Source organism: Staurois parvus, unplaced genomic scaffold (assembly GCF_062004578.1).
Source record: "Staurois parvus isolate SC_StPar_1 unplaced genomic scaffold, SC_StPar_1.0 ptg000230l, whole genome shotgun sequence".
In the NCBI taxonomy this organism is placed as follows: domain Eukaryota; kingdom Metazoa; phylum Chordata; class Amphibia; order Anura; family Ranidae; genus Staurois; species Staurois parvus.
The window spans coordinates 6641970-6667928 of NW_028318026.1; the positions used below are offsets into that span (position 1 = coordinate 6641970).

Below are 25959 nucleotides of genomic sequence, written 5' to 3' on the forward strand. Positions count from 1 at the left end.
ATATGAGATAGTTCAAGCCGTGATTTGTCATAATTGTGATGATTATGGCTTACAGCTCATGAAAACCCCAAATCCACAATCTCAGAAAATTAGAATATTACATGCAATCAATAAAACAAGGATTGTACATAAAACAATATCGGACCTCTGAAAAGTATAAGGATGCATATGTATCCAGTACATGGTTTGGGCCCCTTTTGCAGCGATTACTGCCTCAATGTGGCGTGGCATGGAAGCCATCAGCCTGTGGCACTGCTGAGGTGTTATGGAAGACCAGGATGCTTCAATAGCGGCCTTCAGCTCTTCTGCATTGTTCGGTCTCATGTCTCATCTTTCTCTTGGCACTGCCCCATAGATTCTCTAAGTGCCAAGTCCTGCTGGAAAATGAAGTCAGCATCCCCATAAAGCTTGTCTGTGGAAGAAAGCATGAAGTGCTCCAAAATCTCCTGGTAGATGGCTGCGTTGACCCTAGGCTTAATGAAGCACAGTGGACCAACACCAGCAGATGACATGGCTCCCCAAATCAACACAGACTGGAAACTTCACACTGGACTTCAAGCATCTTGCAGTGTGTGCCTCTCCATTCTTCCTCCATACTCTAGGTCCTTGGTTTCCAAATGAGATGCAAAAGTTGCTCTCATCAGAAAAGAGGACTTTGGACCACTGAGCAACAGACCAGGTCTGTTTTTCTTTAGCCCAGGTAAGACGCTTCTAACTGTTGTTCAGGAGCGGCTTGACGAGGAATACGACATTTGAAGCCCATGTCCAGGATCCAGCTGTGTGTGGTGGCTCTTGATGCACCGACTCCAGCCTCAGTCCACTCCTTGTGAAAGTCTCCAACACTACACACAGGTGGACCCTATTTACTAAATAGATAACTTCTGAAGGCAATTGGTTCCACTAGATTTTAGTTAGGGGTATCAGAGTAAAAGGGGGCTGAATATAAATACACGTCCTACTGTTCAGATTTGTAAAAATGTCAGGTGGAAGCGTTCGGGTGGCAGCGCTGCCACAGATTACTTCCACACAGTGCCAGCCTCTCCCCCATCCCGTGTTAACCTCCGCTTGCCCATGTGTGGGCCTGGCTCACTGCCGTTGGCTAGAGGGGAGGGAGGAGAGAAGACATGTTTCATTCTTTCCTTCTCCTGACCCAGAAGTGAAGCTGATGTCGTCACTTCTGGATCCCCATTGAGATTCCCGGCCATGGAGGACGGGAAAAAATTTAATGCTGTGCGATATGCACTGCATTACATTCAGAGGAAGCATGCAGGGCCTTTTAGACCCTGGATGTCTCAAAGAGAACCAGTCACCAATCACACAGGGAACTTTGTCCCCTATGTTATGAAAAGAAAAAAAGGAAGAAGGTTTTATTGTAAAAAATGAGCACCCAAGCACATAACATCCCCCCCACCCCCCAAAAAAAATAAATAAATAAATAGAGACCTTCCACCCATGTACAAACATAAAAGCACATGCTGGGGTGTCTAAGAAAACGTTGATTGCGCTACACGTTACATATTGCCACGCACGCCAGCATAAGAACAATAATTCTAGCACCAGACGACCTCCGTAACGCTAAATTGATGAACTATAAAAAGGGGCTTTAAAAAAGTGTCGCCTATAGAAAATATAGGGTGGTGAAGTTGGTCACCATTTCACAAGCGCACACAAATTTAAGGTTTACCAAGTTGGATAAAGGGAGGATAAGCCAGACACTCCCTTTTCCTGAGGAGCAGCCAATCGGTGCTCATCACACTGCAAGGTCTCTCCTCTCCATGCTAGTTTCCGGGGGCGGGTCTGGAGACAGGCAGGGAGGAGAGGAAGAGATCAACATGTAATATTTTTAACATTGCTCTGCTTAACCGCTTGCCGCCCTGCCACTGTGTTTATACGTGTGCAGGGCGGCAGTGGAGCGCAAAACCACGTTTAAAAACGGGTTCCGCGCTCCCGACACTTTCGCGGGCAGGGGGCGCGCGCGCGCGCGCCCGCCGACCCGCGGGTGATCCGATTCGATCCAGGAGGGATCAATCATTAGATTTCAGCCAGTGATTTCTGGCTGAAATCGGATGATCGGTCCCTGTCCTATCCTGTCCTGTGTTGATATTTACACAGGGCAGGATATGATGTCATTCTTCTCTGCCTGGACACATTCCGTTCCAGACAGAGAAGAAGAGACATTTAAACGTGAGTAAAACACTACACTAACAGTTAGAACACACTCTAGGACACATTTAACCCCCTGATTGCTCCCCCCCAGTTAACCCTTCACTGCCCTGTCACCAGTGTACCTGATCAGTGAAGCGATTTTTATTGATCACTGTATCAGTGTCGCTGGCGACTTCCAATAGTGCTAGCGCCCCTCCCAGATAGCGCCAGTTTGCCCCCCAGTACACCAATAAAGCCATTTAACCCCTTAATTTCCCCCCCCCACCCCCCCAGTTAACCCCTTAACTGCCCTGTCACCAGTGTCACTGATCAGTGAAGCGATTTTTACTGATCACTGTATCAGTGTCGCTGGCGACTTCCGATAGTGTTAGCGCCCCTCCCAGATAGCGCCAGATTGCCCACTAATACACCAGTAGTCCCGTCTAACCCCTTGATCGCCCCCCCCCCCCCTGAGTTGACCCCTTCACTGCCCTCTCACCAGTGTCACTGATCAGTGAACCAATTTTTACTGATCACTGTATCAGTGTCGCTGGCGACTTCCGTTAGTGTTAGCGCCCCTCCCAGATAGCGCCAGATTGCCCGCTAATACACCAGTAGTCCCGTCTAACCCCTTGATCGCCCCCCCCCCCCTCCCCGAGTTGACCCCTTCACTGCCCTGTCACCAGTGTCACTGATCAGTGAACCAATTTTTACTGATCACTGTATCAGTGTCGCTGGCGACTTCCGTTAGTGTTAGCGCCCCTCCCAGATAGCGCCAGATTGCCCGCTAATACACCAGTGATCCCGTCTAACCCCTTGATCGCCCCCCCCCTCCCCCCTGAGTTGACCCCTTCACTGCCCTGTCACCAGTGTCACTGCTCAGTGAACCAATTTTTACTGATCACTGTATCAGTGTCGCTAGCGACTTCCAATAGTGTTAGCGCCCCTCCCAGATAGCACCAGTTTGCCCGCTAGTACACAGATAATCACATTTGACCCCTTGATTGCCAGGAACACGCTTACTTGCACGCTAAACCTTCATTGCTAGTATAGTGTCTGATTGGATCAATATCTTTGATCAGATCAGCGCTATACCAGCATTCACATTACTTTAGTATCCCCAAAAACGCAGTGTTAGCGGGATCAGCCCCAACACCTGCCAGCACCTGCGTTTAGCCCCTACGCCCCCCCCTTCTCCCCCGGCAAGTGCAGTGTCAGTAGATAACTGTCACTTGATACATATTACACACAAAACCGCAGTGTTCACAGAATCAGGCCTGATATCTGTTAGCACTTGTCGGTAAATTTTTTGTAGCGGTTCAAGCAGTCCCTGACAGCCAGGCGCTCTTTTTCCCGTGAGTCGCACTAGGTACCTGTAAATTTAGTGGCCAAAATGTCTAAGCAAAGGTACACTAGTGAAGAGGCCTATAGGATTCTGAGCATGTCAAGTGAGAGCGAAGGGGAAGACTCACTGGCAGAATCAGGCTCAGAATACGAACCTATAGACAGCAGCGGCACCCTGACAGCTAGCTCAGGCGACGAGGAAGTGGTCCCTGCTAAGGTCAGGCGTACCCGATCCCATTCACAGGTTGCTGAGGTGGTACAAATGCATGATGACTCTCATATGCAGCAGAGTGCCAGTACTAGTGCCGCAGTATCTTTTGGTGAACTGGCGAGCACCAGCGGCCTAGTACGTCCTGGTCGTAGGCATACCAGCACTGCAGTATCACTTGGTGACGTGGCGAGTCCCATAAGTGCAGTACAAGCTGGTGCGGTGGCGAGCACAAGTAGTGTCCCGCGGCCACCAAGAATTCGCAGACAGGCCCGTAGAGCCCCTAGTGTCCTTCCGGATGTGCTTGCAAATCCCGATTGGCAGCCCACAAATTCTGCAGCACCCGTACTTCCCCCATTCACTGCCCAACCCGGAATTCAGGTGGAAACAGCAAATTTAAATACTCCCCTTAATTTTTTTGAGCTGTTTTTCACAGAAGATCTTTATGCATTGATTGTGGATCAAAGCAATTTATATGCACGCCAATTTATCGCCGCCAACCCAAATTCAAACCTTGCCAGACCATTCGCATGGAAACCCATTACGGTTTCCGAATTTAAAGTTTTTTTGGGCCTAACCCTCAACATGGGCATTAATGATAAAAATCAATTGCGGTTGTATTGGTCCACCGACCCTCTTGTTCACATGCCCGTGTTCTCTGCTGCCATGGCCAGGCATAGATATGAGAGTATAATGCGTTTTATGCACTTCTACGACAACTCACTCAGTCTTCCTCGGGGTGACCCTGAATTTGACCGGCTCCACAAAATTCGGCCCCTCGTAAATCACTTTAACCAAAAATTTGCAGATGTGTATACTCCCCAGAAAAACATCTGCATCGATGAGTCCCTCATTCAATATTCTGGCCGCCTTGTAATCAAACAATATCTCCCCAGCAAGCGTGCCAGATATGGGATCAAGATGTATAAGACCTGTGAGAGGGCAACAGGCTATACATGTAAGTTTCGGATTTACGAGGGAAAAGATAGTTACTTGGAGCCCCCCGGATGCCCAGACTACATGGGGAGCAGTGGCAAGATAGTTTGGGACTTGGCGTCATCCTATTTCCACATGGGGTACCACTTATACGTGGACAATTTTTATTCAAGCGTGCCACTATTTAGACATTTGTTCAATTTGGGAATTTGCACATGTGGCACTGTGCGATCTAATCGCCGAGGCTTCCCCCAACGGCTTGTAAATACCCGTCTTAAAAAGGGGGAAAAAGCCTGCTTGAGAAATGAAGAATTGCTCGCAGTGAAGTGGAAGGACAAACGGGATGTTTACCTCCTGTCTTCCATTCATGCAGATACGACCGTCCAAATTACCACGGCAGCTGGTGTTGTTGAGAAGCCCCTCTGTGTCCACGATTATAACCTTAACATGGGAGGGGTGGACTTCAATGACCAGATGATGCAGCCGTATTTAGTTTCCCGAAAATCCAAACGCTGGTACATAAAAGTGTCAGTTTATTTATTTCAATTGGCTCTATATAATGCTTTTGTTCTCTATAAAGCAACTGGACATAGTGGATCATACCTAAATTTCCAGTTAGAGAACATCAGGGCCCTTTTGTATCCAGAAGGTGCTGTGCCCCAAATCCCTCTCCCAGATGCAGTTAGCCGTCTGCATGAGAGACATTTTCTCGATACCATTCCTGGTACCCCAACCCAAAGAAGACCCCAAAAAAGATGTCGTGTCTGCAGCAAACGTGGAATTAGGCGTGACAGCCGCTATTGTTGTCCCTCCTGTCCTGGCCAACCTGGCCTCTGCATCAAGCCCTGCTTCCGCCTCTACCATACACTAGTGAACTATTAGTATAGGGTACAGCACGGCACAGATCAGGGCACATTTACACAGGGTCTCAAAAGATGTTCGGTAGTCAGGAAACTGGCTATCGCATTTGGAGAGACCCTACCAGCTGTTTAAATGTTTGAAGTTTGGAAAAAAAAGTTAAAAAAAATAAAAAAAATAAATAAAAGTACAAATACCCCCCAAAAAAATAAAAAAATGTAAAAACCAAAAATAGTTATAGTTTTTTTTGTTGTTGTCATTTTTGTGATTGTTCGACTTTCACTGGTTTATTGTTGTTTTATTGTTAACCATTTGTTTGCAGGAATGCTTTCAGCTGCAGCGCTGACCTGTTTATTCTGACAGCAACAGGAACTTGCTCTCAGAATAGACATAAGTCAGCGTGAGCAGCGCTGTTGGATGAGATTTTTCATCCGCAGTTATAAAAAACAGAATATATGCCAAAGCATGGGGGCCTGGGGTGGCCTGTGGGTGGATGGCCCCTATGCTTCGGCATATATATTTTATATTTGTTGGCACATTTCATGTGTGCCCACCATTAGAAGTGGGTGGATTGAGGGAGGTTTCTAATGGTGGGCATACCACCACACACTTTTCCTTATAAAGTTGTTTTATTGAGTTTATGTTTTATTGTTAACCATTGTTGATTTTTTTGCAGGAACGTCAAACTGCAGCACTGACCTGTTTATTCTGACAGCAACAGGGTCTTGCTTTCAGAATAGACATAAGTAGGTGTGTGCAGTGCTGTCGGATGAGATTTTTCATCCGCAGTTAAAAAAAAGAGAATATATGCCAAAGCATGGGGGCCTGGGGTGGCCACTGGGTGGATGGCCCCTATGCTTCGGCATATATATTTTATATTTGTTGGCACATTTCATATGTGCCCACCATTAGAAGTGGGTGGATTGAGGGAGGTTTCTAATGGTGGGCATACCACACACTTTTTCTGGCAGAGATTTCTTCTCTTTTTTTTCATTCAGCCCACAGGCTGCATAAAGAAAAAAAGAACATAGCATATACACCCAACAAGGACCAGTGACGTACTGGTACATCACTGGACTTTGAATGGTTATACCAGGGTGATGCCTGCAGCTGCAGGCATCATCCTGGTTTTATTTTTTTCAGCCGGAAATGGGCTTTCATGTAAAAGCATTCCTAGTGGTTAATTAGCTGCAGAATTGCCTTTACAAGCAGCGGGAGAAAATGGCCCCCCCTCCCCCTCCCTGAGATTTGCTTTCCAAAAAGGGGTCATTTGGGGGTGTTTGTTCTATCCTGGTATTTTAGCACCTCAAGAGATGTGATGGGCGGTCAGAAAGTAAAAGCTGTGTAAATTTCAAATTATCTATACCATAGTTTGTAGACGCTATAACTTTCACACAAAGCAATCAATATACACTTATTGGGATTTTTTTTACCAAAAACATGTAGCAGAATACATTTTGGCTTAAATTTATGACTAACTTTGAGTTTACGATATATTTTTTATAGCTGAAAGTAGAAAAAATTGTTTTTTTTTCAAGATTTTCGTGTTTTTTTGTTTATAGCGCCAAAAATAAAAAGCGCACAGGTGATCAAATACCACCAAAAGAAAGCTCTATTTGTGTGAAAAAAAGGACGTAAATTTCGATTGGGTACAGCATTGCATGACCGCGCAATTATCATTTGAATTAGTGCAGCGCTGTATAGCAAAAAAAGGCATAAATTACAGTATCTATACCATAGTTTGTAGACGCTATAACGTTCACACAAAGCAATCAATATACACTTATTGGGATTTTTTTTACCAAAAACATGTAGCAGAATACATTTTGGCTGAAATTTATGACTAACTTTGAGTTTACGATATATTTTTTATAGCTGAAAGTAGAAAAAATTGTTTTTTTTTCAAGATTTTCGTGTTTTTTTGTTTATAGCGCCAAAAATAAAAAGCGCACAGGTGATCAAATACCACCAAAAGAAAGCTCTATTTGTGTGAAAAAAAGGACGTAAATTTCGATTGGGTACAGCATTGCATGACCGCGCAATTATCATTTGAATTAGTGCAGCGCTGTATAGCAAAAAAAGGCATAAATTACAGTATCTATACCATAGTTTGTAGACGCTATAACGTTCACACAAAGCAATCAATATACACTTATTGGGATTTTTTTTACCAAAAACATGTAGCAGAATACATTTTGGCTGAAATTTATGACTAACTTTGAGTTTACGATATATTTTTTATAGCTGAAAGTAGAAAAAATTGTTTTTTTTTCAAGATTTTCGTGTTTTTTTGTTTATAGCGCCAAAAATAAAAAGCGCACAGGTGATCAAATACCACCAAAAGAAAGCTCTATTTGTGTGAAAAAAAGGACGTAAATTTCGATTGGTTACAGCATTGCATGACCGCGCAATTATCATTTGAATTAGTGCAGCGCTGTATAGCAAAAAAAGGCATAAATTACAGTATCTATACCATAGTTTGTAGACGCTATAACGTTCACACAAAGCAATCAATATACACTTATTGGGATTTTTTTTACCAAAAACATGTAGCAGAATACATTTTGGCTGAAATTTATGACTAACTTTGAGTTTACGATATATTTTTTATAGCTGAAAGTAGAAAAAATTGTTTTTTTTTCAAGATTTTCGTGTTTTTTTGTTTATAGCGCCAAAAATAAAAAGCGCACAGGTGATCAAATACCACCAAAAGAAAGCTCTATTTGTGTGAAAAAAAGGACGTAAATTTCGATTGGGTACAGCATTGCATGACCGCGCAATTATCATTTGAATTAGTGCAGCGCTGTATAGCAAAAAAAGTCATAAATTACAGTATCTATACCATAGTTTGTAGACGCTATAACGTTCACACAAAGCAATCAATATACACTTATTGGGATTTTTTTTACCAAAAACATGTAGCAGAATACATTTTGGCTTAAATTTATGACTAACTTTGAGTTTACGATATATTTTTTATAGCTGAAAGTAGAAAAAATTGTTTTTTTTTCAAGATTTTCGTGTTTTTTTGTTTATAGCGCCAAAAATAAAAAGCGCACAGGTGATCAAATACCACCAAAAGAAAGCTCTATTTGTGTGAAAAAAAGGACGTAAATTTCGATTGGGTACAGCATTGCATGACCGCGCAATTATCATTTGAATTAGTGCAGCGCTGTATAGCAAAAAAAGGCATAAATTACAGTATCTATACCATAGTTTGTAGACGCTATAACGTTCACACAAAGCAATCAATATACACTTATTGGGATTTTTTTTACCAAAAACATGTAGCAGAATACATTTTGGCTGAAATTTATGACTAACTTTGAGTTTACGATATATTTTTTATAGCTGAAAGTAGAAAAAATTGTTTTTTTTTCAAGATTTTCGTGTTTTTTTGTTTATAGCGCCAAAAATAAAAAGCGCACAGGTGATCAAATACCACCAAAAGAAAGCTCTATTTGTGTGAAAAAAAGGACGTAAATTTCGATTGGGTACAGCATTGCATGACCGCGCAATTATCATTTGAATTAGTGCAGCGCTGTATAGCAAAAAAAGGCATAAATTACAGTATCTATACCATAGTTTGTAGACGCTATAACGTTCACACAAAGCAATCAATATACACTTATTGGGATTTTTTTTACCAAAAACATGTAGCAGAATACATTTTGGCTTAAATTTATGACTAACTTTGAGTTTACGATATATTTTTTATAGCTGAAAGTAGAAAAAATTGTTTTTTTTTCAAGATTTTCGTGTTTTTTTTGTTTATAGCGCCGAAAATAAAAAGCGCACAGGTGATCAAATACCACCAAAAGAAAGCTCCATTTGTGTGAAGAAAAGGACGTAAATTTTGTTTGGGTACAGCATTGCATGACCGCGCAATTATCATTTGAATTAGTGCAGCGCCAAACAGCAAAAAAAGGCCTGGTCATTAAGGGGGGTAAATCCTCTGGGGCTCAAGTGGTTAAGTCAACATAAAGCCCCTTTTGTTTTTAAAAGCCCCAGACATTGCAAAAATCACCTCCGATTTAAATACGGTTTTGGTTAAGTAGATTGTCATGAGGGACAAGAACCATAATTTGGTCCCTGGACATGTAGTTTTTAAAAAAAATTTCCACACCCCTGCAGATATCTGGTTTTGACAGGTACCCGCTCCCACTTCCAGCTCAGTTCGCTGCAGAAAAGCGAGCCGGAAGTTCAGCTCCCTTCATCCTCCTGAAGTCTTCTGGGACACTTCACAGGTCCCAGAAGACTGCCAGATCAATCAGGATGTGCAGCACAACTTGCGTATGTGCAGCGGGCACAGCTGTGAAGCCACAAGCTGTCATAGCCTTGCGCCTGCAGTTGAGATGCCGACACCAGAAGAGAAGAGGGAGAGAAGCAACAATGCAGGTGAGCACATCGCTGGACCCTGGGACAGGCGAGCGTGTTGCGACTTGTAATAAAAGCGGAGTTCCAGTTATTTGTGTGTTTTAAGTACAGAGTATTTTGCAGCTTCCAGTAGGCAGGGATCTGATGTCACACAGCACAGACCACTGAGCTGAGTGTAATCCAATACCCGAGTGGAGGGTATGGACAAACCCTCTACAGTCTCATAGGGAAACATGCACAGCTGAGCCTGTCACCTTCTGTGTGCTGAAGGGGGTTAGGGCCATCTCCAAGAATTGCCTGGTGTCTAGAAAAGCTGTCAGAAGTGCAGATAGAGGAAGGGAGGGAACAGGTAGACTCCAACAAGTGCTATGGACTGAGGCAAGTACACGCCATAGAAATATGCTTTGTTCATTTTAGAGGTTTACAACCCCTTTTAATTAACATTGGAGCTTAGGGCCACTGGTAGTGACCAACATGCAAAGCGCAGCAACCCAGAAGACACTAAAAACACATCTTTCATTAAAAAGAAAACACTGGTCTTAAAAAAAAAAAAAAAAATTTGACCAACTGTACTAATACACAAAGAAAATTATTGGCTCTTTCATAACTTGCGTGACAATATCACTTATTGCTAGTTTTCCCTGAATTCAGTGAGCAGTTGTATTCACACAAAAACGCAAACATCACTAGGCAAGATGGAAGACTAGCAATCTGTAAAAAATGACCAATCACCACAGGAGAGCTTTCAGAATGAGAACATGAGAGCCCATACTGTGTGGGCTGACTGTCAAGCAGAGCATGACAGACTGCTCAGTGGACAGAACATTTACACATCGTGTAATGTCAAGAAACTTCTGAATAATGAGAATGGCCTGATATCCATGCACAACTACCTTATAACTGATGGACTGTAACATTTCAGGGCAATGCAGGGATCTGTCAAAAGACACTGCAAAGTGTAGCACAGAGAATCAAGTGTGACCTGTGACCCAAGTGGAGGGAATGTATACCCACCCCCTTTACAGTCTCAAAAAAAAAAAAAGGGGATTGTGCTAAAGGGGGTATTCGATTATACACCATTCAAAAATTAAAGGAACATTTTGAAAACACATCAGATCTCAATGGGGAAAATAGAATGCTGGATATCTATACTGATATGGACTGGATAATGTGTTAGGAGCGCAAGGTCAGGGTGGATAAAAATCAAATTAAAAAAAAAATTATATATATATATTTTTTTTTTAAAATTTAAAAATGGGATTTTTTTTAGGTTTAAACCAAATTTATATTAAATGCTTTTGGGAGGGAAAAAAAAAATATAGGTTTTCTATTTAAGATACATTAATAATTTAGTATATTCAACATAAAATGGAACTTTATGGAGCATGAGGCTGTATATAGTCTGAAATATTTACATTTTTGGTAAACTCAAATGAATCCAAGCTCTGCAAGTTGAGATAACATGCACTGCATTGATGCATTCACACAATTTCACAGTAATCATGACAGAAAACAAAGTTGAGGAATATTCCTTTATCCCAATGTTTTGCAAATCTATGTACATTACAAACTACATTGTTTGATGAGAAATGCATCTGTACCAGGCTCTACGTGTGAGGAGGAAGGGCAAGCAGTAAAAATGAAAGTGAAATCTTCTAAGCTGCTTATAAGCCTTGTGATCTTTCTGCACATAGCTTGAAGTGCTTTGTTCCTCCCTTGAGGAGCAAAATGGCAGCAGGAGCAGGCCGAAAAAAAAAAAGATCCAGTTTGGAAATATTTTAATGAAGCTCTACACATGGGTAAAACAGGTATGCGTGCAAAATGCAAGCAATACAACAAAGATGCAAGGCCTGGTGGCTCAAATGAAACATGAGAAGTGCTGTGATGAAAGGACCATGTTTGAAAAAGTAGGACCTTCGGGTTGGTAAACGGTTTTTATTTCACCATATTTTTTAGGACTGTCATGAGGTATTGTTCTACTAAAGCAAGAAATATATATGCTATTGTTCCTGCATTTTTATATTTTAGCTGCCAAAAAAAAAAAAAAAAGAAAAAAGGAAATGAGTTGAAATATGCAAAATATTCCTTTTTAGGCTGTACGGTGTGTGAATACAATGAGAAATTCACAATAACCATACGTGGTTTAAATAATAATAGCGTTGACGTTTGTTTAGGTGAAACCACCATCAACATAAAAGATTCTGTAAACTATCCACTTTCTAAATCACCATCCTCTTGTTCTACAGTTTCAGAGTTCTCTCCAGGATAGCCTATCAGTCCCATCAGTTACACATATCCACAGTATATCCTCTAAAAGAAAGAAACCATCTGGAACCACCATGAATAAGTTTGTGATAAAAACCAGCAGATTAGAAAAAAGTTAATGGATTAAAAAATTGCTCGGTTTGTTTATGCAACAAACTTTTTCCATCTGCTTGAAAACCCACACTTTGTTAATACGATTCAGTTACTGAGACCAGGATACAGTCCACCAAAGTAGATTAGATGTTGCAGGGAAACTGTTGGATAAAGTATATGGTGAAGAAATTACGCAACGTGCAACAAGTCTAGAAGGTAAAATTGATAACCCAAGTCTTGGATGGGTGGAGCAAGGTCCACAATGATCCTACTGTATATACACTTGTAAAACAGAAGGGAATGTATTCCTTGCAGAAACAATTGATACTTCAGAAGTGCACACACAGCAGCATACTTCGAAGTAGCAGCAAAAGTTATAACATGCAGGAAAAAAAAAAAAATTCAAATGTCATGTATGCAGTTTGGTCACAGACAATGCTGTAAGTATGTCCAAAATGAGAAGAAATTTAGAACATGAAGAAACTACCAAGCTAATAACATATGGTTGTAGGGCTCATTTGATGCACCTCCTAGCCAAAGATTTGTGTCCCAGAAATAAAGAGCAATGTTGTTGAAATGGACAAATACTTCCATAACAATCATTTTGCAGCATCAGCTTTGAAAATAATGGGTGGAACCAAGCTAATGCACCCACAAGATGTTAGTTGGCACTCTGCAGTGGACTGGTTTTGAATATATAAAAAAACCTGGCCTATTCTGATGACAGTTTGAGCAAAATCAAGAAAAAAAAAAAATAGATGGCACTATCACAAAATACTCAACATTGAACTTAAGAGAAATGTTGAACATATGCTGAGCATACTGAAACCAGCTTCTGAAGCTTTAAACAAAATACAGGAAAAAAAAAAAAAAAAACAAAGGTTTTATTGATGATGCTGTTGAAATTTGGGAGGAACTGAGTGAGCACTTAAAACAGAACTACACACTGAAACAGATATAAAAATATTTCAAAAAAGCGAATGGGACAAGCACTGTCTCCAGCTCATTTTCTCACAACCATTGTCAATATCCGATACCAGGGTCAAATCTTAAGTGCTGAAGAAGAGGAGTTAACCATGACAAGGGTATCCAGTAATCATCCATCTCTACTGCCAACAATATGAACTTCAGAGCTAAGGGGATATCATATGTACTCTCCAGCACCTAAGGATATGCACAGCCAAAAGGGAAGCCAAGGGTACCAGGACAGCGACAACCAAAGGAAATGCATCAGGGGTGCAGCCCTCCTCAGATGGGGAAATCAGCCACTGGATAGAGAGAAAACAGGTGGCGCGCACACACCTAGTGCATTATCCAAGGTTTATTGTAGGAGTGAAAGAATAAAAACATACTCACAGACGAAGCATGTATCTAAAAAGCATAGAAAAATGACAATGGCCACAACGGCAGGCAAGGTGTTCTCACTGTCAGTGCGGTCAAATGGCTGACGTGTTTCGGGGACAAATCCCTTTCCTCAGAGCGGTTGACCAGTCTCTGATGCAGATATGTGATGAATGGAAAGTAGGAGCCTTGCTGTTGATGCCCGAGTGGGATGGTGTGGGAGTGTGCTTTATGCCTGTGGGGAAATGGCTGCTGGAATGCAAACCACGAGACAGGAAGTACACTCCGGATGACGCAAGGCTCCTACTCCATTCATCACACATCTCCATCAGAGGCTGGTCATCAGTCTATTGGATTTAGGTCAGGCGAGCGTGGGGGCCATCCAATGGTATCAATTCCTTCATCCACCAGGAACTGCCTGCATACTCCACCACATGAGGCCGGGCATAGTCATCCACCAAGAGGAACCCAGAACCCACTGCACCAGCTTAGGGTAAAAAGGGGGGGGGGGTCTAAGGATTTCATTCTGATACCCAATAGCAGTCAGGGTGCCATTCAATGGTATCAATTCCTTCATTCTCCAGGAACCGCCTGCATACTCTTGCCACATGAGGCCAGGCATTGTCATGCACCAAGAGGAACCCAGGATCCACTGCACCAGTGTAGGGTCTGACAATGGGTCCCAGGATTTCATCCCGATACCTAATGGCAGTCAGGGTGCCATTGTCTAGCCTGTAGAGGTCTGTGTCCCTCCTTGGATATGCCTCCCCAGACCATTACTGACCCACCACCAAATCAGTCATGCTGCACGATGTTACAGGCAGCATAATGTTCTCTACAGCTTCTCCAGACCCTTTCAAATCTGTCCCATGTGCTCAGGTTGAACCTGCTCTCATCTCTGAAAAGCACAATGTGCCAGTGGCATACCTGCCAATTCTATTGTTCAATGGCAAAATGCCAATCAAGTTATTTGGCGAGCAGTGAACACAGGGCCCGCTAGAGGATATCGGGCCCTCAGGCCACACTCATGAAGTCTGTTTGGTTACAGACATTCACACCAGAGGTCTGCTGGAGGTCATTTTGTAGATCTCTGGCAGTGCTCATCCTGTTCCTCCTTGCACAAAGGAGCAGATATCAGTCCGGCTGATGAGTTAAGGACCTTCTATGGCCCTGTTCAGCTCTCCTATAGTAACTGCCTGTCTTCTGGAATCTCCTCCATGCTCTTGAGACTGTGCTGGGAGACCGCAAACCTTCTGGCAATGGCACGTATTTATGTGGGCCTGCGTGTGCAACCTCTGTAGGATCCAGGTATCATACTACCAGTAGTGACACTGACCCTAGCCAAATGCAAAGCTAGTGAAAAACCATCAGAAAAGGAGGAGTAGGGAAAAAATGTCAGTGACCTTCACCTGTAAAACCATTCCTGTTTTGGGGGTCGTCTCATTGTTGCCATCTAGTTCACCGGTTAATTTCATTAACACCAAAAGCAGCTGAAACCAATTAACAACCCCTCTGCTACTTAACTGATTAGATAAATATCCCAGGAGTTTGACTTGATGCTATAATCTGATTAAAAAGTGTTCCTTTAATTTTTTTTGAGCAGTGCATTAGGTATCTACATCCCAGAGACTATGCATATGAAAAAATAAATCTTGAGGCTGTGAGCAGTGAATCCTGCATTGTCCATTCCTGTTCAACTTTCGTCCACTTTCCATTTGAGTACTCTATGAAATTCAATTATGGTGCGTATGTTTTTCTCTTTGATCAAATAGTGACAGTAGGATAATCAGTGTTCAGTATGGTTATAACATGACTGTTTTTTGGGGGTTTTTTTGTTTTGTTTTTTAAATATAGCTACCAGCTCCTGTGCATTGTTCCCACTCACCAGGTAGATCCGATTGGGACGTCATGTCATGTGTGCTGACCAATTTGGGTGTGCTGGGTAAGCCCATCACTCTTTAATTGGTTTTTGGATTCTTGTGTGTGAGAATGAGGTTTATATTGCCATAAGCTCAAGACATGTAGTTTTTGTCTAACCCATCAGGTGGCCCTGCCGCCCGATTGCTTCCACACAGCCCACTATAGTGCTAGAACATGCCACCCCACCCGCGCAAACCTCCCCCCTTTCTCCCAGGCTCCGCTTGCCCATCTACGGGCCCAGGTCTATTTCAGCAGGTGCTGGTGGGTAGAGCAGACATGTCTGCTCCCCTACCCTTGTCGTGACCTGGAAGAGACATTATGACGTCACTTCTGGGTCCCTGTTGACAGATTTCCCCAGACGTCAAGGCTAGGAAAGAACATACTGCAGTGTGATGTGCACTGCATTACATTGAGCATAAAAACACACGCCAGGGTGCCTACGCATGAAAACGTTGATTGCAATACACGTTACATATAGCCACACACACCAGAATGAGAGCAATAATTCTAGCACCAGACCTGTAACACTAATACTGATGACCTATAAGGTGCTTTAAAAGCGTTGCCTATAGAAAATATAGGGTACTAAAGTTTGCCATTTCATGAGCATGTTTGATATCGATTTACTCTGTGCAACCTCATCTTTTATATTTTACCAAAAAATTGGGTAATCCGTTGTTTTTGGTGCCCTCAAATGAACGCAAATATATTTTTTACTGAAATTTTCCTGTAATATCATGTGACATAAAAAAATTAGAACCGTCACCATTTTATTCTCTAGGGTCTCTGCTTTCAGAAAGTATATGTTTTGGGGGTTTTATGTAATCTTCAGGCCTAAAGTGATTTTTTTTTTTTTTAAATGTGTGCAAAAAACAAAAAGGGCTCTGGCAGTGAAAAAGATAAAGGGTAAGCCCGATAATCCCCTTCCGACAAGAACCCAATCAGTGTTCATTACACTGCAAGGTCTCTCCCCTCCTGCTAGTCCCCGGGTGCAGTGCTGGAGACAGGCAGGGAGCTAAGGAGGAGATAAACAGCCCAATGTTAAAAATATTAAAACATTTAAAGTTGCCATAAAGCCCCAGACACTCCTAAAAGCACCTCAGATTTAAATATGGTTTTGCCTAAAATGTTTTTTTTTCCTTCCATCGGAACAAGTAGACTGTGACCCCCAGTTTAGTCCTTGGACAAGAAGTTTTCAAAAATGTCCCTATATACATTTTTTTTTTTTTAAATTATTATACCATGAAAGTCCACTTTTATTTTATTTTTTCATTTGCTTAGTCATAACAAAAAATGCAGAGCTGGGGCTGCCAATCATCAGTTATGTGGAGTGAGTGTGGGGCCATCACCTGGGATTCTGTGGTGTTGGAGTAGTAGCCTGTCAAAGCAGACTCATGCAGATAGCAGGAGGAAAGATGGACAGAAATCAAAGTAGTTGCTTCATATTGAATTCCAGAAGTTTAAAATCACTTTAAATTAAAGCTACAACACATTTTCAGAAGTTAATTAGCTTGACTTCATAGAAAACAGAAAAAAGTAACAGCAGAAAAAGACCAAGTGGTCCATCGAGACTGCTTTTTTTTTTTTTTTTTTTTAATTTCCTCCCCTGGGAGGGGTAGAGCAGAGAGCTGGTGACTGGCAGTCACTGGCTCTCTGTAGGTGAAGACCGTGAGTTGAGTGATCAGTGGCAATTGATTGCGCAGTTCTTGGTCTTAGAGGAGACAAGGGACAGCTGCAACTGGGATTGGTGCAACAGCTATCTAGGGGAGTATGAGTGAATTTGATCTAATCCCATATTTCTCTTAACTGTTACAGAGTATGAAATCGAGGCTTATCCCACACATCACTGACTCACTAACTCTGCTGGAATTTTATTCCAAGTATCAACTACTCTTTTGGGTAAACTATTTCATTAGATTAGTATTAAATTTTCCACCTGATGTTTGAGGTCATGTCCCTGTGTTCTTGATCTTTTCTTCATATTAAAAAGCTTTGCCCATACTTTATTCTACTCATAATCAGCTGTGCTTTACAATCACAAGAGGCTGAAATATACAGCCCTGGCCAAAAAGTTTTGAGACCACCACAAATATTAATTGTCACAAAGTCTGCTGCCTCTTTTTTTTTTTAGAGCTTTTTGCCAGATGTTACTATGATTTACTGAAGTATAATTACAGGCATTTCATAAGTGGCAAATGCTTATTGACAATTACATTAGGTTTATGCAAAGTCAATATTTGCAGTGTTGACCCTTCTTCAAGACCTCTGCAATTCGCCCTGGCATGCTGTCAAACATCTGGGCCACATCCTGACTGATGGCAGCCCAGTCTTGCATAATTGGAGTTTCAGAATTTGTGAAGTTTGTTTACCCTCTGAGGACTGACCACAAGTTCTCAATGGGATTAAGGTCTGGGGAGTTTCCCGGCCATGTTGCCAAAATTTTGATGGTTTGTCCCCCAAGCCACTTTGTGATCACATTTGCTGTTCCATCATACTGGAAAAGGCATTGTTAGTCACCAAACTGTTCTTGGATGGTCAGGAGAAGTTGCTTTCAGAAGATGTTTTTGTACCATTCTTTACTCTTGGCTGTATTTTTAGGCAAAATTGAGTAAGCTCACTCCCTTGGCTGAGAGGCAACCCCACACATGAATGGTCTCAGGATGCTTTACTGTTGGCATGACACTGGACTGATGGTAGCGCTCACCTTTACTTCTCTGATCAAGTGTTTTTTTTCCCCAGGATGCCCCAAACAATCATAAAGGGTAGAAAATGACTTTACTCCCGAGTCCTCAGCAGTTCAATCCCTATAACTTGTCGGTCCCTGATGTTTTTCCTGGAGAAAAGTGGCTTCTTTGCTGCCCTTCATGACACAGGCCATCCTCCAAAAGTCTTCACCTCACTGTGTGCGCACATGCTCTCACACCTGCCTGCTACCATTTCTGAGCAAGCTCTGCACTGGTGGTGCCCTGATCCCGCAGCTGAATCAACTTTAGGAGCCGGTCCAGGCACTTGCTGGACTTTCTTTGGCACCCTGAAGCCTTCTTCACAACAATTGAACATCTCTCCTTGAAGTTCCTGATGATCCAATAAATGGTTGATTTAGGTGCAATCATAGTAGCAGCAGCAACATCCTTGCCTCTGAATCCCTTTTTGTGCAAAGCAATGACTGCACATGTTTCCTTGTAGGTAAATTAGTATTTGTGTCACTCAAACGTTTTGGCCAGGGCTGTAGAAACTAAACACGTTCTATACTTTGTGAAACACTACAGATCTGTTCCTGACAGTTAGGGAACAACTTAAAACTATATACCTCCATGTACACCACCATCTTCTGCAGTAATTACAGCACCCCATGTTCCTTGTTCGGCCATAATAGGGAAAGGAAGTGATGAGCAATCTCCCCAATGGAGTTAGACATGAACTTACATATATTCTCAGAATATAACTGAATATGAACTGAATATAAGTGGCTATTAAATATCCATAGAAAGTAACATGGTAGATTGTTAATCCAGATAGTATCCTATTGCCTTCGGACTCTGGTGCCCAACCTTCAGCCCAAATGCTGCACGATACTGATCCATATCAAACTAGAGGAAGGAGAGAATGCATCCCATGGAATTCTTACTAGCATGAATTCTCCTTGTCCTGCACCAAATAAAATAAGTCTTCGAGTTCAATGGTAGATTTTCTGGAAAGTCTACTTCCTTGCTTGTTAGCGGGCAGGAAGATGTCAGCCTTGCCACCAAAATTAGTGACCAAGAGCAGGATAGTCCAGGAGGACTCAGTCTGCCAAGGGTAAGAGTATATATAAATTTGAGTACCACAATCTCCTGGGCCAATTCACTGTGATGAGAATCACCAGGATGTCCTTCATCTTGATTCTACAGAGCAGTCATGAGTGTCTGGAGTAACAAAGACAGATTAGAGTGAATGGATCTCACAACTTTAGAGCATCCACTGCAAAGGCCCAAAGGTTCAGTTGGTGCTGAATCTGGAAGACAGAAAATACACATCTTGCATCCCCCCATTTATGGCAAAGGGCTTAAAATGCTTCCGGATAAAAAGCCCATTCTGCCAGATCCAGACACTTGATGACTGAGAAAGTCTGCCTGCCAATTTTCCAGGCATGGGAGCTGTGGACCACGGGTAGGTCTAAAACATGTAGCTTTGCCCAAGAGGATCAAGTCTGCTTCTTTTTGACAGGCAAGAATGCTGGTGCCCTTTTGATGGTTGATGTAGAGTAGATCATACCATTGTAGGGACAACTGAATCATGGCTAGCTCAAGGTTGCTAATGGGAATATGGGATGTCATCTGTATCAAGAAGGTATAAAAGGACTCCTCCCCAGCCTAACATCTATTGTCCATCATAAGAAACCTCCATGTCTTTGGAGAAATAAAAAAAAAAAAAAAACCCAACACTTTCCAACTCCAGTGCTTGGTTGATAATCAATGCCAGTGGGTCTGGACTTGTAGATTAGGTTCAGTGGGTGGTCCAAGGACTGGGTCCATTTCTCCCACACTGACAGAATGTTGTGATGCAACAGTCTAGAGTGAAACCAGGCACACAGTGTAGCTTTGAAAGGTTGATGCAGGTAAAATGGAGAGTTGATGTGAAGGAAAGATGGGAACATGCATGTAGGCATCTGAAATGTCTACTGAAGCCAGAAAGTATCCCGAAGGAGGGAGGCAATTACCTATCTGGCAGTTTCACTGCAGAACTTCTAAAGACTCAATTTGTTCTATGGGTTCAGATCTAGAATGGGTGCCAAAAGCATTCCTCTTTCAGTACAGTGATAACCCCGAGACAGAAGCTGCTGAGTGGCAGCAAGAAGAGCTGCACATCTGCAGAAGGCAAGTTTAGTAAAAACATCACGAAAAAGATGGCTTGGACTATGAAAGAATGTTCCTGGCCTAGATTTGGATCTGGGGGACTGAGAAGGGACCTCAGGAGTAAAAGCACAGAGCAGCCCCTTGCCTCCTTTTCTGAGGCCCTCCACCAATGCAGTCTGCTCATTCTATCCCGAGTGTGCCCCCACAGCAAACCACTTGCTATAGGGACACATGCAGCCCAGCTTGGGAGCCCAGCCACACGTGTCCATAGACACGTCCCTCAGCCCTGCCCCCACCTCACAGGATTGTACATGACAGCAGCAGGAAATTATGGTTCTCAATCTGTGATGTGACAAGAAGAACAGAGACCAGCACTGCTGCAGATGGGCACAATAGTGGGTCAAGAGAGGGCTCAGGGAGGTATTTAGGAAGTGGGGAAAGGAACAGGTCTGGGACGCAGAAAACGCATTAAGGTAAAAACCAGGGTGGATTTGATTTAAAGCAAACCGATTTAAATCACTAGTCAGTAAGGCTTGATTTAAATCATAGTTTTCTACATAAAGACTAATTCTTGCTGGTATAACTTTAATATGCAAGTAGATGAAGATTTATAGAATAACTTTTCATATTAGTTTTTTTATCCCCAGTTTAATAGGTTAATCATTCATATTTGGACAACTTTTCTGTTGTACTTAGGAAGGAGAAAAATAATCATTACCTTAACAATTTAAATAGATTTACTCAACTGAAACAACAACATTACAGCATATGTTATTTGCTTAAACAAACATCCATGTTTGTTAACTAATTTGGCTAAACAAAATATATATATATATATATTTTAAGAAACTTAGACTGTCAGCCCCTTCCTCCTCACACTTAGTTTCACTTTCTTCTTGTGCAGATCTATTCCACTCCAATCAGAAAAATATTGTTTCTATTCTATTCACTGAACTTCTTGAAACTTAGCACTGAAGGGGTTGATTCTGTATTCATAGGTTTGTAGAAGTTAGGATTAAGGTCTTTTTCTTAGCTCTGTTCATGTTATAACATTTTTGCTGTGAAGAAGAGGCATGTGATCTCTGCTGAGTCAAATTCAGTTTTGAGAACTGCAAAAGTAAACCAAGCATCTGTGATAATATCTTGTAGGCAGAGAAACTGCCCAATAATCTTACAAAAACCTCTGGAAGAGCATGACATTGTGAATGGATTCATGGAATTTATTTACCAAAAAAATTAAACATATACAGCCTTATTCTACATAATTAAACTAATCCTTATTTCATGATGGAATAACCTTTGGATGGAAATATATTTTCCTCAAAAAGCATTTTATTTTAAAAAAAATCCAATTTAAATTTAAAAAAAAAAATCAGATTTTTTTATTTTTATTTTTTTAAATCATTGATTTTTATCCACCCTGGTAAAAACTGATTTAACTTTATAACTGCTCGCCTCAATACTGAGAAATACAGGCAGATACCCATCCATCATGCCATACCATCAGGGACCCAAATATGTATCCAATACCATTAAGAATTATCTTCAGTGTAAAGAATAGAGTCCTGAAGAGATGGTTTGGCCCCCACTGAGCCCTGATCTCAACAAAGTCTGTCTGAGATTACATTAAGAGACAGAAGCATTTGAGGCAGCCTACATCCACAGAAGATCTGTGGTTAATTCTCCAAGATGTTTGGCACAACCTAACTGAACAGTTCCTACAAAAACTGCGTGCAAGTGTACCCAGAAGAATCAATGCGGTTTTGAAGGCAAAAAGGTGGTCACACCAAATATTGATTTGATTTTCTCTTCCTGTTCATTTACTTTCCGTTTTGTTAGTTGATAAAAACAAACTATTAACACTTCGATTTCTAAAAGCATTCTGCACATTACTGTCTTCCCTACAGCTGTGCAGTTCAAGCGGAGTTCCACCTGAAAAAAAAATATAAATAAAGTCAGCAACTACAAAAATGTAGCGGCTGACTTTTAAAATAGGCACCTGTCCCTCGGTCCAGCGGTGTCCTCACCACCCCTGGTTTCACCGGTCGTCTTCTCTCCCTGGTTCCGGCATCTTCAGTGTGGGCACCCGGCTGTGACAGCTTTGTGCTTCACAGCCGGACGCCCACTGTGCATGCGCGAGAAGCGCTGCGCTTTGTGAATGGCCCCGTAGTCTTCTAGAACCTGTCACATGTCCCAGAAGACTAGGGGGGGTTTGGGGGAGGACAACTTCTACTTCTGATCGCCTAGGCCAGTGGTCGGCAAGCCGCGGCTCGCGAGCCACATGCGGCTCTTTACCCACTCTAATGCGGCTCTTCTGTGTGCCGGGCGCCTGCTCCCCTCCCTCCTCTCGGTCGGCCGCTCCCCTCCCTCCTCTCGGTCGGCCGCTCCCCTCCCTCCTCTCGGTCGGCCGCTCCCCTGCCTCCTCTCGGTTGGCAGCCCCAAAAGTCCGCGCGGACCTTTTAATCCGGCCCGCGGATGTGGCTGTCAGGATGTGTGTAGGCGGGGCAGCGTGCCGAACGTGAGGGGAGGGGAGCTAGGCTCCTCTCACAGTCCGCCCTGAAGACCCGAACGGCGCGGGAAGACAGCGAGAGGAACGCAAAAGGTAAGTGAATTGACACGGGGGACTTGGCTTACTAGAAGGGGGGGGGGGGGAATAGTACTGTGGGGGATGAAATACTATATGAGGGATGAAATACTATATGAGGGATGAAATACTATATGAGGGATGAAATACTATATGAGGGATGAAATACTATATGAGGGGATGAAATACTATATGAGGGGATGAAATACTATATGAGGGGATGAAATACTATATGAGGGGATGAAATACTATATGAGGGATGAAATACTATATGAGGGATGAAATACTATATGAGGGATGAAATACTATATGGGGGGATGAAATGCTATATGAGGGATGAATTGCTATATGAGGGATGAATTACTATATGAGGGATGAAATACTATATGGGGGGATGAAATACTATATGGGGGGATGAAATACTATATGGGGGGATGAAATACTATATGAGGGATGAAATACTATATGAGGGATGAAATACTATATGAGGGATGAATTACTATATGAGGGATGAATTACTATATGAGGGATGAATTACTATATGAGGGATGAAATACTATATGAGGGATGAAATACTATATGAGGGATGAAATACTATATGGGGGGATGAAATACTATATGAGGGATGAAATACTATATGGGGGGATGAAATACTATATGAGGGATGAAATACTATATGAGGGATGAATTACTATATGAGGGATGAAATACTATATGAGGGATGAATTACTATATGGGGGGATGAAATACTATATGAGGGATGAAATACTATATGGGGGGATGAAATACTATATGAGGGATGAAATACTATATGGGGGGATGAAATACTATATGAGGGATGAAATACTATATGGGGGATGAAATACTATATGAGGGATGAAATACTATACGGGGGATGAAATACTATACGGGGGATGAAATACTATACGGGGGATGAAATACTATACGGGGGATGAAATACTATACGGGGGATGAAATACTATACGGGGGATGAAATACTATACGGGGGATGAATTGCTATGGGGGATGAATTACTATGGGGGATGAATTACTATGGGGGATGAATTACTATGGGGGATGAATTACTATGGGGGATGAATTACTATGGGGGATGAATTACTATGGGGGATGAATTACTATGGGGGATGAATTACTATGGGGGATGAATTACGATGGGGGATGAATTACTATATGGGGGATGAATTACGATGGGGGATGAATTACGATGGGGGATGAATTACGATGGGGGATGAATTACGATGGGGGATGAATTACGATGGGGGATGAATTACGATGGGGGATGAATTACGATGGGGGATGAATTACTATATGGGGGATGAATTACGATGGGGGATGAATTACTATATGGGGGATGAATTACTATATGGGGGATGAATTACTATGGGGGATGAATTACACTATGGGGGATGAATTACACTATGGGGGATGAATTACACTATGGGGGATGAATTACACTATGGGGGATGAATTACTATATGGGGGATGAATTACTATGGGGGATGAATTACTATATGGGAGATGTATTTTCAGTTTTAAAAATGTGGCTCTCAAAATAAATTTCAATCGTGGTTTTGGCGAGATTTGGCTCAGTTGAAAAAAAAGGTTGCCCACCACTGGCCTAGGCGATCACAGCAGAGGTGGGAGCGGATACCTGTCAAATTCAGGTACCCGCTCCCCAAAGGTGCCAGTCCTTAATGGAGGAGCGGGGGACAAAGGCTTAAAGCGGAACTTCCCCTTTTGGGTGGAGCTCCACTTTAAAAGCACCTCGGAGAGTCCGTGCAGAACTACATGCAACTAAAAGAAAATGGCACTAAAATTAAAACATTTTCTGCAGCGTTCTTGGTCCCCAGTCACAACTTCCAGCCTGTAATCACAATAAGAGTTCTTTATACTGCAAGGACATAAAGCATGGTACAGAGAACGTTTAAAAGGGATTCTGCCCTGAAACTACCAGTATCTGGCATGTAGGACTGAAAGGGGTTCAGACCCCCTTCACAGTGGGCATACCCTAAAGAGTCTACAGGAACAGGGCTCTGCTGCTGGCAGACCATAGCACCCTGTGGCTAATTCAAAGCAATGCACTATGTGCCAAGGTGAGTACCCAAGCAGAATCCAGTGCCACACTACAGGCTAATCATGCTTCTTCAAGCCAGCCAAGTGATCTGGAAGCTTCAGGAAAACCTCTAAGGGAGAGAGGGGAAAAAAAAAAAAAAAAAAAAGGTTAAGCTTCTCTCAGGATGTCCCCGATGCTTTTTTTGCCAGTGCCCATCACCTGACGGTAGTACGATATACCCCATGACAAAGACTAAATATTGTGTCCTGTAAGACTAAGAAGCAAAACTTTGATTTTTAATCTGCCTCAACCATTCAAAAACGCTGCACTTGTTTGTTTTCAGCTGAGCCTGATAGGGAACCACTGTCACACAGGCAGGGACTGACTGCTGGAAATTTGCTCCCATGTACAGTCTTAGCCTGCAGAGGATGGTACACAGCACATGTGAGGCTGTCAGGTGTATGGGACAGCAAACAGGAGTGACAGGCCAAGCTCCGTTATAGGGGACAGCAGCTAGGGAAGGGGAAGCAGAAGATAGGGGCAGCAGACTGGCCGGGGCCCAGGCACAGAGAGAGGTAGACAGGGGCAGCAGATGGGCCGGGGGCTCAGGCACAGAGGGCAGCAGGCAGGGGGCAACAGGCCAGGGTGATGCATAGAGGACAATAGGCATGAGCGACAGGCCAGGATCAGATATAGTGGCCAGCAGTCAGGAGCAACTGACCAGGTACTGAGGACACCAGACCGGGGCAAGAGGCCAGGACCAGGTACTGAGGACACCAGACCGGGGCAAGAGGCCAGGACCAGGTACTGAGGACACCAGACCGGGGCAAGAGGCCAGGACCAGGTACTGAGGACACCAGACCGGGGCAAGAGGCCAGGACCAGGTACTGAGGACACCAGACCGGGGCAAGAGGCCAGGACCAGGTACTGAGGACACCAGACCGGGGCAAGAGGCCAGGACCAGGTACTGAGGACACCA

General features: G+C 42.8%; 1 protein-coding gene and 1 pseudogene across 1 annotated transcript in view; one reads left to right on the forward strand and one right to left on the reverse strand.

Moving 5' to 3' along the window:
• Nucleotides 1-25959, reverse strand: part of E2F5 (E2F transcription factor 5) — a 51884-nt gene that overhangs the window by 25432 nt on the left and 493 nt on the right. The gene's annotated exons all lie outside the window — the stretch shown is intronic.
• LOC149460450 (uncharacterized) lies at nt 9847-17337 on the forward strand (annotated as a pseudogene).